The sequence below is a fragment of the Bombina bombina genome, chromosome 3, assembly GCF_027579735.1.
Source record: "Bombina bombina isolate aBomBom1 chromosome 3, aBomBom1.pri, whole genome shotgun sequence".
Lineage (NCBI taxonomy): Eukaryota > Metazoa > Chordata > Amphibia > Anura > Bombinatoridae > Bombina > Bombina bombina.
In genome coordinates, this window is record NC_069501.1 from 616,069,544 (window position 1) to 616,082,254 (window position 12,711).

The following is a 12,711-nucleotide window of genomic DNA, read 5'->3' on the forward strand; positions in this document are numbered from 1 at the left end:
TTATTTTTGCTTGTGGCCTGTTATATAGAGCAAAGATTCGCCCTATAAACTTTTGAACAAATCCAAATTTAGCCATTGTATGTTTAAGGAAAAGCCAATTCAGCCTATCAAAGGCTTTTTCTGTGTCCATTAAAATGAACACAGAGGGGATTTGGTGCTGATTTGCATGTTCCATAAGAGTTAGTATTTTGGTTGTGTTATCTCTAGACTCTCGCATCGGTGTAAACCCAGAGTGGTTAGGGTGGATTATGAATGGGAGTATAGAGTTAATTCTGGATGCCAGTATTTTAGCGAAGAGTTTGATATCAACATTGAGTAAAGAGATAGGGCGAAAATTTGCTGGAGTTGTAGGTGGCTTGCTCGGCTTAGGTATTACCGTTACATGGGCCTCTAGCATAGAAGGTGGTGTTCGTCAGTGGCCTCGTTGAAAATTAATGTAAGATGTGGGGGCTAAGATAGAAGAAAATGCTCGGTAATATTTGGAGGAGAAGCCATCTGGGCCTGGACTTTTTCTATGTTTAAGGGTAGTTATGGCAGATATGGTTTCTTGGATGGTTATTGGCCTATTTAAATGTGATTTTTGTTCGTCAGTGATTGAAGGTAGTGGACAATTCGCTATGTATGTTGAGAGATCGCAGAGATGTTTGGGTGTGGGGGGATCTTCATGTATATTGTAGAGTTTTGTATAATATTCTTGAAAGGCCAGTAAGATTTCCAGCGTAGTCTTAAGCAACTTTTTTTGTGGAGTAGTGATTTCATAGATATAGGATTTAAATCTTTTTTTTTTTTTTAAGGCACGAGCTAGCAGTTTACCAGCTCTATTACTTTCGTAATAGAAGATGCTATTAGTTTTGGTTCGTAGAGTTTGGTACTCAATGTCTAGAAATTTGTCTAGGGCTGTTCTAGCGGCCTGTAGATCTTTCTCTATATTAGAATTAGTGGGATCTTTTTTTAGCGCTAGGTCTAGTTTAAAAAAGGTATCTGTTAGTTCTTTGTATTGTGTACAATTTGCTCGTTGAGTTTGAGCCTTAATTTTAATTAATTCTCCCCTTAACACACATTTGTGTGCTTCCCAAATTTTAAAATTGTCAGTAATAGTGTTGGAGTTGTTTGTAAAGTATTCAAAGATGGTTTTGGATAACATGGTTAGAGTGCCGGGATTATTTAGGAGAGACTCGTCTAGTTTCCAGGAATATGGTTCTGAAGGTGTTTCAGGCCAGGAAAATGTTATTTAACAGCTGAGTGGTCTGACCACGATGTGGGGGAGATATCACTGCGTAAGTGTGTTAGACCTTTTTGGTTTGTAGGTACATAATCCAGTCTACTATAAGATTTATTTGGATGCGAGAAAAAGGTGTCATCTCTTTTATCATGGTGAATGAATCTCCACGTGTCATATAGGTTAAGGACCTTCAGACCGTTCCACAAAGTGGTGGTAACTTTTTTGGATATTTGTATGTTAGGGTTGGAGCTATCTTTTAGGGGTTGCAGTAGGGTGTTGAAATCTCCGGCTAGATACAATGGGCCTTTAGTGATATCCAGTGTTCTCCTGAATATGTTCTTAAAGAAAGTGGTTTGATTTGTGTGTGGAGCATAAATATTAATAAAGGTGATGGGTCTGCCATACAGAAGGCCCATCAAACCTAAAAAAATGCCCCTCTCCATCTCTGGAAAGTTGTATCAAGGTAAAAGGGAGAGATTTTTTAAACAGTATGCTCACCCCGTTTTTCTTTTCTAGGCCTGAACTGTGGTAGTGTGTGGTGTAAGTTTTCCCTAAGTATTTGTTTAAAGTGTGTTTCTTGTAAAAAAAATTATGTCTATTTGTCTCTTTGCTAGGTCTGCAAGTGCTTTGGACCTTTTATGGGGGGAGTTCAAGCCTTTTGCATTCTGTGTGAGCATGGTCAATTGCTTGGGGGAAATCACTTTATGGGGGTGCATGACAGTGTGGAGGGTGTTGGTACGAGATTAGGGATAGTATATACCTTCTAGTACTGCTTAGAGTATGGAAGCACACAATGGGTACATATCTGCAAAAAGACAAACACATAGCAACAAAACAGTAGTTGAATCTTAACTAACATTATAACATTATAAACAGTAACAAACGCGAATACATTAAAATAAAACAAAAAGTCTCTCTTCCTATTATAGGGCATATATGAGAGTATGTTGGGGGAGTAACCACAATATGCCCTATGAATATTAGAAGTTTAATAATTTTACATAATTGGGAATCCTGATCTGGCTCCTGGGAGGGAGGGGGGAATTGGGGGGGTAGGGAGGGAGAGGACGAGTAAGGGAGGGGAATGGTGGGTATATTTTAAAGGAGGGAAAGGGGGTGTGAAATGTAGGGAGGTATGATATGGTATGCGGGCCTCGTACCTGGGGGTAACATGGGTTTGTGAGATATACTATGACAAGGTTTATATAAACGCTAAAGTTACTTGCCCATCCCAAAGATATGACATCGCTCAGTAATCAAGTCCTGTTGTTACAGCACAGAAAGTGTGGAATTTGAAGTTCATTATGGTGAGGAGTTAGAGGAAGCAGAACTGGTGGTAGTGTGTCTTCTATTGGTGGTATCTTTTGGCTTACTTTTCCTAGGTAGGGCAGTATGCCAGGATTCACCTGGAGTGTGTTCTGTCTTTTGAGGGTTTTAGAGCTCAGTGGCTCAGAATGATGTGTCTCTGAGGGGGGTCAAGTCCAAGTGTTCCACAAAAGGTTGGAATGTCTTCTGGGTTTTTGCATACTACACGGGTGTTGTTGCTGATTGTCCAGAGTTAGTTGGTACGGTGGCTTTGGTCTCAGGATTCTGTGAGCTCTGACCCAAGGAATGTCATCCGTGTGAGAGGGATGTTTTAGCTGATGGAACAAGTCCTGGAGATAAACAGGAAAATCTCTTGGCAGCACTGATTCAGGTACTCCCCTAATACGCATATTTTTGTGTCTGCCAGATCATCAAGTTTATCTTGAAGAGGGAGGATAGTCTCTTGCTGAGAGGTTAATTGTTCTGTCAGTTGATTGACGTTTTCTTTAATGATATCTTGATTGCTTTCTAAAGTTTCGACGTGAAAGCCCAGCGTATGGATATCTTGTTTCAACTCCGCCAGCTCTTCTCTGATGCAAGAGCGGACAATGGGGGGGTAGTTATCAAGCCGTCAACCTCAAATACGCTGGAATTCCGCAGCGTATTTGTGGCGAGGCTGATTTGCCTTAGTTATCAAAGGCTCGAGACCGGCAAAAGTAGAATTTTGTGACGTAAACTTCGATCCTCCGGACTCAGTCCGACACAGATCGATGCTTACGTCACTCCAGATGTTCCGCACACAAGTGCGGCACAATCTCACTACTTTTGCTAGTTATCAAATGACTAGCAGGTACGCTCGGCACTTTTACGGCCCAGCGTACCTGGTTTTCAAACCGCCACCCCTGGAGGCGGCGGATCCCATAGGAATCAATGGGAGTCTGACCATAGCGAAAGTACAAGTTCGCTGTTGACAGACATCCCATTGATTTCTATGGGAACTGTCTACACCTAACACCCTAACATGTACCCCGAGTCTAAACACCACTAATCTGTCCCCCCTACACCGCCGCAACTAAATAAAGTTATTACCCCCTAAACCACCACTCCCGGAGCCCACCACAAGCTACTCTATACATATTAACCCCTAAACCGCCGCTCCCGGAGCCCACCGCACCTATAATAAATTTATTAACCCCTAATCTGCCCCCCCTACACCGTCGCCACCTATAATAAATTTATTAACCCCTATCCTGCCCCCCACTACGCCGCCACCACTGTAATAAAATTATTAACCCCTAAACCTAAGTCTAACACTAACCCTAATGCCCCCCTAACTTAAATATTAATTAAATAAATCTAAATAATATTTTTATTATTAACTAAATTAATCCTATTTAAAACTAAATACTTACCTTTAAAATAAACCCTAATATAGCTACAATATAAATAATAATTATATTCTAGCTATCTTAGGATTTATTTTTATTTTACAGGCAACTTTCAATTTATTTTAACTAGGTACAATAGCTATTAAATAGTTATTAACTATTTAATAGTTACCTAGCTAAAATAAACTGAAATTTACCTGTAAAATAAATCCTAACCTAAGTTACAATTACACCTAACACTACACTATACTTTAATAAATTAATCCTATTTAAAACTAAATACTTACCTGTAAAATAAACCCTAATATAGCTACAATATAAATAATAATTATATTGTAGCTATCTTAGGATTTATATTTATTTTACAGGTAACTTTGTATTTATTTTAGCTAGGTAGAATAGTTATTAAATAGTTATTAACTATTTAATAAATACCTAGCTAAAAGAAATACAAAATTACCTGTAAAATAAATCCTAACCTAAGTTACAATTAAACCTAATACTACACTATCATTAAATTAATTAAATAAACTACCTACAAATAACTACAATTAAATACAATTACATAAACTAACTAAAGTACAAAAAATAAAAAAAGCTAAGTTACAAAAAATAAAAAAATAAGTTACAAACATTTTAAAAATATTACAACAATTTTAACCCCTTAATGACCGCAGCACTTTTCCATTTTCTGTCCATTTGGGACCAAGGCTATTTTTACATTTCTGCAGTGTTTGTGTTTAGCTGTAATTTTCCTCATACTCATTTACTGTACCCACACATATTATATATTTCTCGCCATTAAATGGACTTTCTAAAGATACCATTATTTTCATCATATCTTATAATTTACTATAAAAAAATTATATAATATGAGGAAAAAATGGAAAAAAACACACTTTTTCTAACTTTGACCCCCAAAATCTGTTACACATCTACTACCACCAAAAAACACCCATGCTAAATAGTTTCTAAATTTTGTCCTGAGTTTAGAAATACCCAATGTTACAGGTTCTTTGCTTTTTTTGCAAGTTATAGGGCCATAAATACAAGTAGCACTTTGCTATTTCCAAACCCCTTTTTTTCAAAATTAGCGCTAGTTACATTTGGACACTGATATCTTTCAGGAATCCCTAAATATCCCTTGACATGTATATATTTTTTTTTAGAAGACACCCCAAAGTATTGATCTAGGCCAATTTTGGTATATTTCATGCCACCATTTCACCGCCAAATGCAATCAAATAAAGAAAATCGTTCACTTTTTTCACAATTTTTTTCACAAACTTTAGGTTTCTCACTGAAATTATTTACAAACAACTTGTGCAATTATGGCATAAATGGTTGTAAATTCTTCTCTGGTATCCCCTTTGTTCAGAAATAGCAGACATGTATGGCTTTTGTTGTTGCTTTTTGGTAATTAGAAGGACGCTAAATGCCACTGCGCACCACAATTGTATTATGCCCAGCAGTGAAGGGGTTAATTAGGGAGCATGTAGGGAGCTTCTAGAGTTACTTTTAGCTTTAGTGTAGTGTAGTAGACAACCCAAAGTATTGATCTAGGCCCATTTTGGTATATTTCATGCCACCATTTCACCACCAGATGCGATCAAATTAAAAATAACGTTACATTTTTCACAATTTTAGGTTTCTCACTGAAATCATTTACAAGCAGCTTGAGCAATTATTTCACAAATGGTTGTAAATGCTTCTCTGGGATCCCTTTGGTTCAGACATAGCAGACATATATGTCTTTGGGCGTGCTTTTTTGGTAATTAGAAGGCCGCTAAATGCCGCTACGCATCACACGTGTATTATGTCTAGCAGTGAAGGGGTTAATTAGGTAGCTTGTAGGGAGCTTGCAGGGTTAATTTTAGCTTTTGTGTAGAGATCAGCCTCCCACCTGACACATCACACCCCCCTGATCCCTCCCAAACAGCTCCCTTCCCTCCCCCCCCCATAATTGTCCCCGCCATCTTAAGTACTGGCAGAAATGTCTGCCAGTACAAAAATAAAGGGAATCTTTGTTTTTTTTAAAAAAAATGTATAGCATATTTACATATGCTGCTGTTTAGGATCCCCCTTAGCCCCCCCAACCTCCCTGATCCCCCCTCAAACATCTCTCTAACCATCCCCCTTTGCCTTTTTGGGGGCCATCTTGGGTACTGGCAGCTATCTGCCAGTACCCAGTTTACAGAAAAAAATGTTTTTTTTTTATTTTTTCCCAGTTTTTTTTCTGTTGTGTAGCTTCCCTCCCACATACCAACCCAACACCCCCTGATTTAGCTTTTTATTTTTATTTTAGTTATGTTTTAGAACTCTGATCACCAAATCCTATGGTGCATATTTTCTGTAGTGTAGCGGTTCCCACCTGCTCCCTCCCGTGCACGCGCCCGCCCCCGCCCCAATCGTGCACGCGGCGCGCGTCCATGCGCGCCCCCGGTCATCCCCGCCCACGATCCCGCCCCCCCTCCCACATCACTGGGCCCATCGATGGCCGCCACCCGCCCCTCCCACGTCGGCTCCCACCCACCAACGATACCGCCATCGATGTCCGGTGCAGAGAGGGCCATTGGAGTGGCTCTCTCTGCATCGGATGGCCATCTAGAGTTATTGCAGGATGCCTCCATATTGAGGCATCACTGCAATAACCGGAAAGCAGCTGGAAGCGAGCAGGATCGCTTCCAGCTGCTTTCCACACCGAGGACGTGCAGGGTACGTCCTCAGGCGTTAACTGCCTTTTTTTTGAGGACGTACCCTGCACGTCCTCGGTCATTAAGGGGTTAAGCTACTTACACCTAATTCTAAGCCCCTAATAAAATAACAAACCCCCCCAAAATAAAAAAAAATGCCCTACCCTATTGTAAATTAAATAAAGTTCAAAGCTCTTTTACCTTACCAGCCCTTAAAAGGGCCATTTGTGGGGGCATGCCCCAAAAAGTTCAGCTCTTTTGCCTGTAAAAGAAAAATACAAACCCCCCCCAACATTAAAACCCACCACCCACATACCCCCAATCTAACCCAAACCCCCCTTAAAATAACCTAACACTAATCCCCTGAAGATCATCCTACCTTGAGTCATCTTCACTCAGCCGAGCAGCGATGGAACCGAAGTGGACATCCGGAGCGGAAGAAGTTAATCTTCCAAGCGGCGCTGAAGAAATCTTCCATCCGATGAAGTCATCATCCAGGCGGCGCTGAAGAAGTCTTCGATCCGGGCGATGTCATCTTCCAAGAGGCGCTGAAGAGGTCTTCTATTCGGGCGATGTCATCTTCCAAGCCGGGTCTTGAATCTTCCTCCCGCCGACGCGGAACCTCCTTCTTCACCGACGGACTACGACGAATCAGCCAATCAGATTGAGCTCGCATTCTATTGGCTGATTGGAACAGCCAATAGAATGCGAGCTCAATCTGATTGGCTGATTCCATCAGCCAATCAGATTTTTCCTATCTTAATTCCTATTGGCTGATAGAATCCTATCAGCCAATCGGAATTGAGGGGACGCCATCTTGGATGACGTCCCTTAAAGGAGCCTTCATTCGTCGTAGTCCGTCGGGGAAGAAGGAGGTTCCGCGTCGGCGGGAGGAAGATTCAAGACCCGGCTTGGAAGATGACATCGCCCGGATAGAAGACCTCTTCAGCGCCTCTTGGAAGATGACATCGCCCGGATCGAAGACTTCTTCAGCGCCGCCTGGATGATGACTTCATCGGATGGAAGATTTCTTCAGTGCCGCTTGGAGGATTAACTTCTTCCGCTCCGGATGTCCACTTCGGTTCCATCGCTGCTTGGCTGAGTGAAGACGACTCAAGGTAGGATGATCTTCAGGTGATTAGTGTTAGGTTTTTGTAAGGGGGGTTTGGGTTAGATTAGGGGTATGTGGGTGGTGGGTTTTAATGTTGGGGGGGTTGTATTTTTCTTTTACAGGCAAAAGAGCTGAACTTTTTGGGGCATGCCCCCACAAATGGCCCTTTTAAGGGCTGGTAAGGTAAAAGAGCTTTGAACTTTATTTAATTTAGAATAGGGTAGGGCATTTTTTTATTTTGGGGGGTTTGTTATTTTATTAGGGGGCTTAGATTAGGTGTAATTAGCTTAAAATTGTTGTAATATTTTTAAAATGTTTGTAACTTATTTTTTTATTTTTTGTAACTTAGCTTTTTTTATTTTTTGTACTTTAGTTAGTTTATGTAATTGTATTTAATTGTAGTTATTTGTATGTAGTTTATTTAATTAATTTAATGATAGTGTAGTATTAGGTTTAATTGTAACTTAGGTTAGGATTTATTTTACAGGTAATTTTGTATTTCTTTTAGCTAGGTAGTTATTAAATAGTTAATAACTATTTAATAACTATTCTAACTAGCTAAAATAAATACAAAGTTACCTGTAAAATAAATATAAATCCGAAGATAGCTACAATATAATTATTATTTATATTGTAGCTATATTAGGGTTTATTTTACAGGTAAGTATTTAGTTTTAAATAGGAATAATTTAGTTAATGATAGTGTAGTGTTAGGTGTAATTGTAACTTAGGTTAGTTTTTATTTTACAGGTAAATTTCTCTTTATTTTAGCTAGGTAAGCTATTAAATAGTTAATAACTATTTAATAGCTATTGTACCTAGTTAAAATAAATTGAAAGTTGCCTGTAAAATAAAAATAAATCCTAAGATAGCTAGAATATAATTATTATTTATATTGTAGCTATATTAGGGTTTATTTTAAAGGTAAGTATTTAGTTTTAAATAGGATTAATTTAGTTAATAATAGAAATATTATTTAGATTTATTAATTAATATTTAAGTTAGGGGGGGCGTTAGGGTTAGGGTTAGACTTAGGTTTAGGGGTTAATAATTTTATTACAGTGGCGGCGGTGTAGTGGGGGGCAGGATAGGGGTTAATAAATTTATTATAGGTGACGACGGTGTAGGGGGGCAGGATAGGGGTTAATAGGTTTAATATAGGTTGCGGCGGGTTCAGGGAGCGGCGGTTTTAGGGGTAAACTATTTATTTAGTTGCGGCGAGGTGCGGGATCAGCAGGATAGGGGTTAATAACTTTATTATAGAGGGCGACGGTGTAGGGGGGGGAGGATAGGGGTTACTAGGTATAATGTAGGTGGCAGCGGTGTCCGGGAGCGGCGGTTTAGGGGTTAATACATTTATAAGACTTGCAGCAGCGTCTAGGAGCGGCGGTTTAGGGGTTAGTAACTTTATTGAGTTGCGGGAGGCTCCGGGGGCGCCGGTATAGGGATAGAACAGTGTAGTTTAGTGTGAGTGCTTAGTGACAGGCTAGCAATAAAGCTGGGAAAAAAGCCGAAGAGCAGCGAGATCGGATGAGTGATAACTCTCACAGTCCGCTGCTCATCGCCCCGCGGCTTTTTGACAGCTTTATTTGATAACTTAGGCGAACGTATTCAAGGTCCGCGGCGGCGAAGGTAGGCGAGCTTAGGCGGGCGTATTGGGCCGGCGAAGGCAGAAAAGTAGACGGCTTGATAACTACCCCCCAATGTCTGCTATGTCTTGTTTTGAAGGTAAGGTTTGCAAAACATTTGGAGAGAGCTGACAGTCCACTGGCAGGTTTCTGCTAGATTGAGGTTCTTGTGTCTGTACTTGCAGGGGTTTTTCCTTAAGTTTGTGACTAGTAGGGAAAGTATTCGCAGAATCAGGACACTGCAAAAAGGAGGACATAATATTTGATTTCCCTGATATAGGTTTTATTTTGCTTAGTGTTGTATGCTGTTCTTTTGGCTCAGCGTGCAATAGGCAGGCAATAAACCTAATATGCTGAAGGGGTAATTTAATACCTGACAATATGTTAAGGGTAAATAACCGCTATTTGCAGAAGGAGGTTTTTAGTGCTAGTGCTTTAGCCCTTTTATATTGGGAATTAAATCCCTTCACGTTTTGGGTGATTATGCAAATGTTTCTAGAATTTTAAGTCTCTATTTCTAAAAGAGGAAAAGTTTTTTGTTTGCTCTTTGTATTTACCCAATATTCAATCTGTATAATACCTTTTCATAATGGGTCGTTTTTTTTCAGATCAAGTATAACATTAACTGCAAAGATAGGTAATAGTGTAACAAAATTAAACATAAGTGAAATAATCAAGAACAAGAATAGAACCTGGCAGAATTGCCAGAAGTAATACAATGCACATCCACCCCCAACTGGGTATTTGGCTGCACACTGAATCACCTATACTGAGAAAAATACTGGGGTAAATCAAGTGGACTATATAAAAAACTTTGGACCACCTGTATATGTGTCTTATTAAAGGGACAGTCAACACCAGAATTTTAGTTGTTTTAAAAGATAGACAATCCCTTAATTACCCATTCCCTAGTTTTGCATAACCAACACAGTTATAATAATATACGTTTTACGTCTGTAATTACCTTGTATCTAAGTATTTGCAGACTGCCACTTTATTTCAGTTCTTTTGACAGACTTCGCATTTTAGCCAATCAGTGCTCACTCCTCAGTATATTCATGTGCATGAGTTCAATGTTAAATATATGAAACACATGAACTAACGTCCTCTAGTGGTCAAAATGCATACAGCTTAGAGATGGCCTTCACAGTATAAGAAATTAGCATATGAACCTCCTAGGTTTAGCTTTCAACTAAGAATACCAACAGAACAAAGCAAAATTGGTGATAAAAGTAAATTGGAAAGTTGTTTAAAATTACATTATTTGAATCATGGAAGTTTTTTGGACTTGACTGTCCCTTTAAGTTTGTTTTATGTGGTTTATTGGACTATGCTATGTGTATGAGAATTAATAGGTGTAAACATTAAAGCATATACAGGTGGTGTGCACATCACGTTAAAGTGTTCCAACATTACAGGTTACTATTTTTGTTTCCTAGTGGTGTTTAAAAAAAGAGGTTTTTAAGTACATAGTCCATCGTTGCTTAGTGTTCAACTGCAATTTTAAGAGTGTTGTAGCTGAATTAACTTTTATAATTTTATGCAGGTGTTGAATAACAAATTGAGCCAGGATAACATATAATTAAAATGGACAAGAGACAATGAACAATGTGTATATAAAAAAACTAAAACATTGTTAGAATTATGCATATCTTAATTAGAATTTTAAAAACATGTTAACTTACTGATCCTTGGTCAGTGATGTTGGTAGTTTCTATATCATTGTCCTTAAAAACATGAAGCAGGACTACAAAAAAGTATTTAAGTAATTAGTCCTTTATTGCTTGACTAATCCTAAAGCCTGTTCACAACGGGCCATTTTTGCAGTACACAGCGGTCCCACCCTTGCGCTCTCTCCATCCCCCTCTCTTTTGCTCTCTCTCTCCCCCTCTCTTTTGAGCCCTCTCTCTCCCCCTCTCTTTTGAGCTCTCTCTCCCCCCTCTCCCCCTCTTTTGCGCTCTCTCTCTCCCCCCTCTCTTTTGTGCTCTCTCTCTCCCCCTCTCTTTTGCTCTCTCTCTCCCCCTCTCTTTTGAGCTCTCCCCCCCCCTCTCTTTTGAGCTCTCTCTCTCCCCCCCTCTCTTTTTGCGCTCTCTCTTTCCCCTCTCTTTTGGCGCTCTCTCTTTCCCCTCTCTTTGTGCACTCTCTCTCTCCCCCTCTCTTTTGAGCTGTCTCTCTCCCCCTCTCTTTTGCGCTCTCTCTCCCCCCTCTCTTTTGTGCTCTCTCTCTCCTCCCCCTCTCTTTTGTTCTCTCTCTCCCCTCTCTTTTGAGCTCTCTCCCCTCTCTTTTGCGCTCTCTCTCTCCCCCTCTCTTTTGCGCTCTCTCTCTCCCCCTCTCTTTTGCGCTCTCTCTCTCTCCCCTCTCTTTTGCGCTCTCTCCCCCCTCTCTTTTGCGCTCTCCTCCCCATCTATTTTGGTGCTCTCTCTCTCCCCCATCTCTTTTGCGCTCTCTCCCCCTCTCTCTGTCCCCTCCCTTTTGTGCTCTCTCTCCCCCTCTCTTTTGCGCTCTCTCTCTCCCCCTCTATTTTGTGCTCTCTCTCTCCCCTCTCTTTTGCACTCTCTGTCCCCCCTCTCTTTTGCGCTCTCTCTCCCCCCTCTCTTTTTTATGCTCTCTCTCCCCCTCTCTTTTGCACTCTCTCTCCCCCTCTCTTTTGCGCTCTTCCCCCTCTCTTTGCGCTCTCTCTCCCCCCTCTCTTTTGCACTCTTTCTCCCCCTCTCTTTTGCGCTCTCTCCCCCTCTCTTTTGCGCTCTCTCTCCCCCCTCTTTTGCGCTCTCTCTCCCCCCTCTTTTGCGCTCTCTCTCTCCCCCCTCTCTTTTGCTCTCTCTCTCCCCCCTCTCTTTTGAGCTCTCTCTCTCCCCCCTCTCGTTTGCGCTCTCTCTCTCCCCCTCTCTTTTGCACTCTCTCTCTCCCCCCCTCTCTTTTGCGCTCTCTCTCTCCCCCTCTCTTTTGCGCTCTCTCTCTCCCTCTCATTTGCGCTCTCTCTCCCCCATCTCTTTTGCGCTCTCTCCCCCATCTCTTTTGTGCTCTCCCCCCCTCTTTTTGCGTTCTCTCTCCCCCCTCTCTTTTGCGCTCTCTCTCTTCCCCTCTCTTTTGTGCTCTCTCCCCTCTCTTTTGCGCTCTCTCTCCCCCTCTCTTTTGCACTCTCTCTCCCCCCTCTCTTTTGAGCTCTCTCCCCCCTCTCTTTTGAGCTCTCTCCCCCCCTCTCTTTTGCGCTCTCTCTTTCCCCTCTCTTTTGCACTCTCTCTCTCCCCCTCTCTTTTGAGCTCTCTCTCTCCCCCCTCTCTTTTGCGCTCTCTCTCTCCCCCTCTCTTTTGTGCTCTCTCTCTCCCCCTCTCTTTTGCTCTCTCTCTCCCCCTCTCTTTTGAGC